The 2,500-nt window shown below is 37.3% G+C and overlaps 1 long non-coding RNA gene across 2 annotated transcripts in view; it reads right to left on the bottom strand.

Moving 5' to 3' along the window:
* The window catches only part of LOC137638297 (uncharacterized), a 104,009-nt gene that overhangs the window by 91,596 nt on the left and 9,913 nt on the right, over window positions 1–2,500 (bottom strand). For both annotated transcript variants that reach the window (XR_011044000.1, XR_011044001.1), the window contains exon 3: window positions 2,055–2,500. This exon is cut by the window's right edge and continues 741 nt beyond it. This is a non-coding gene — a long non-coding RNA (uncharacterized lncRNA). The remainder of the gene's footprint in view (window positions 1–2,054) is intronic.

Below are 2,500 nucleotides of genomic sequence, written 5' to 3'. Positions count from 1 at the left end.
ACTATTCAGGGTAGCCCAAATGGCCCAAAACTTCGGATCACTCTTAGAAAACAAATGTTTGTATGTGGAAATAGATGGCAGGAAGAATAGGTGGAAGAATCAGACAAACGGTCTCCTGCAGGGCTCCATACTAGCCCCATTGTTATTTAATACCTACACAAATGACCTACCACAACTCCAGGATATCCGGACGTTTATATATGCTGACGATCTTTGCATAGTAACAGTTGAGGCTCTTTAAAACCATCAAAGGAAGACTGAAGGGGACATCATTTCTCTCAGACTATCACAAATGATGGTATCTTAAGGTAAATCACATGTAAACCTAGATATGATCATTCCATTTGAACAACCACCAGGGATACAAAAAATTAAATTAAATTAGAAAATGAAGAACTGGAAAACCATTCACATCCCGTCTATGTATGTCAATTAGGTAGGACACTTCATTTTCAAGGTTAATATCAACAAGCACAAGAAAAAAGGGGCTACCCAAAATAACCTCCTCAGCTAAATAGCATCAATCATGAGGGGAGCTAAGGCAAAACCTTTGAAGTAAATAGCTTTAGCACTATGTCACTCCATTGCAAAATTTAGTGTTCCTCTGTGAAAGAGATAAAGCCACGCCAAAAGAGTGAATATTGAGCTAAATAAAGCCTGCAAACTAATCACTGGTACACAGAGCAATACCCTTGCCAGCTTTGTACAGAATAGCCAGCATTGCATCACCGGAAATCAGTCCAGACACCGTAGCTAGAAAGGAAAACACCAAACAAGCAAACAATCCCAGGCACCCACTCTACAGCTCTCGTGAAATAAGAAGTCTGAAATCACGGAAGAGCTTCATGATCGTGAAAGAACTAGACTATATAGATGGAGACAGTGAACGTCAGACCAGGAATGATGCCCTCCCTAACCGTAGTGGAGACCTGTCCTGTGGATTCTCCCTTACCAGGAGGAAATGTCAGACCAAGATTGATGCCCTCCCTAACCTTAGTGAAGACCTGCCCCGTGGATTCTCCCTTACCAGGAGGAAATGTCAGACCAAGATTGATGCCCTCCCTAACCTCAGTGAAGACCTGCCCTGTAGATTCTCCCTTACCAGGAGGAAATGTCAGACCAAGATTGATGCCCTCCCTAACCGTAGTGGAGACCTGCCCTGTGGATTCTCCCGTACTAGGAGGAAATGAGTCACCATGAATAGATGAATAGAGGAAGAACAAAAACTGGAAACTGGTAGGACAGGGGATATATAACAGATTTTGTTACATAAATGTTGCCGAATGTCCCTTCTGGATGCCAAGCCAAATTATGTATCACATCTTGTATAGTTGGCTATTCCTTGGTCCTAATTCGGATGGAGAAGGGGCTCGAGTGCTGATCATATGTAATATGGCCAGTCTCTATGGCATAACCCTACTTAATAAAGAAATGTCACCGTCCCTTGCCTCTGCCATTCATGAGCAGCCTTTAAACCTTGAACCTTTAAAACGATACAGCGTTCTAATGAGTAAAACAAGGGTGTAATAAGATATGATGATAATCAATAATACAATAATCATAATCTTAACACAATAATCATAATAATATGGATAATCATAATTATCAGTCATCATATCATCATTACCATCATCAAAATCAGCAACATCCTTTTTCGGTGAGTGAAATTTGAGGTAGTGCTAACAATAATCATTAAAGAAGTTATATATATATATATATATATATATATATATATATATATATATATATAAATATATATATATATATATATATATATATATATATATATACAATATAAATACACATTTTATATACTGTATATATACACAAACCATATTAATAAAGACACTTATTTTACTTAACTACAATAATATTAAGTTATTTTTGTAAAAGCTGGTGAACTTAAATGTTAGTTTTTCATAAAACCTTCTCATGATGAAGATTTTAAACCATAAAAAAGATAGGACATTGAAACCTCAAAGATAAAAAAACATCAATAAATGCATAATAGAATCACGAGAAAAAGTTTTGGAAAATCCAAGTCTGTCCCCTACCTTCGAATGATATAAGTGATGTTTTTTCTCTATCGTAAGATACTTAAAAAAGTAGTTAGACTTTTCTATCCAGTGTAGATCTCCTAGCTGGTAATGCTATTTAGAGAGCTGGATTGTCTAGTGGTTGAAGGCTATTTATGACTTTTGGCTAGTCTTTTATGTCCAGTGTAGATCTCCTAGCTGATACTATTATTTGGAGAGCTGGATTGTCTAGTAGTTGAAGGCTATTTATGTCTTTTGGCTAGTCTCTTCTGTCCAGTGTAGATCTCCTAGCTGGTACTGTTATTTAGAGAGCTGGATTGTCTAGTGGTTGAAGGCTATTTATGTCTTTTGGCTATTCTCTTCTGTCCAGTGTAGATCTCCTAGCTGGTACTGTTATTTGGAGAGCTGGATTGTATGGTGGTTGAAGGCTATTTATGTCTTTTGGCTAGTCTCTTCTGTCCAGT

This window comes from Palaemon carinicauda, chromosome 3, assembly GCF_036898095.1.
Source record: "Palaemon carinicauda isolate YSFRI2023 chromosome 3, ASM3689809v2, whole genome shotgun sequence".
Lineage (NCBI taxonomy): Eukaryota > Metazoa > Arthropoda > Malacostraca > Decapoda > Palaemonidae > Palaemon > Palaemon carinicauda.
The sequence above is the reverse complement of the archived record's forward strand: the minus strand, read 5'-3'. Positions and strand labels throughout refer to the sequence as shown.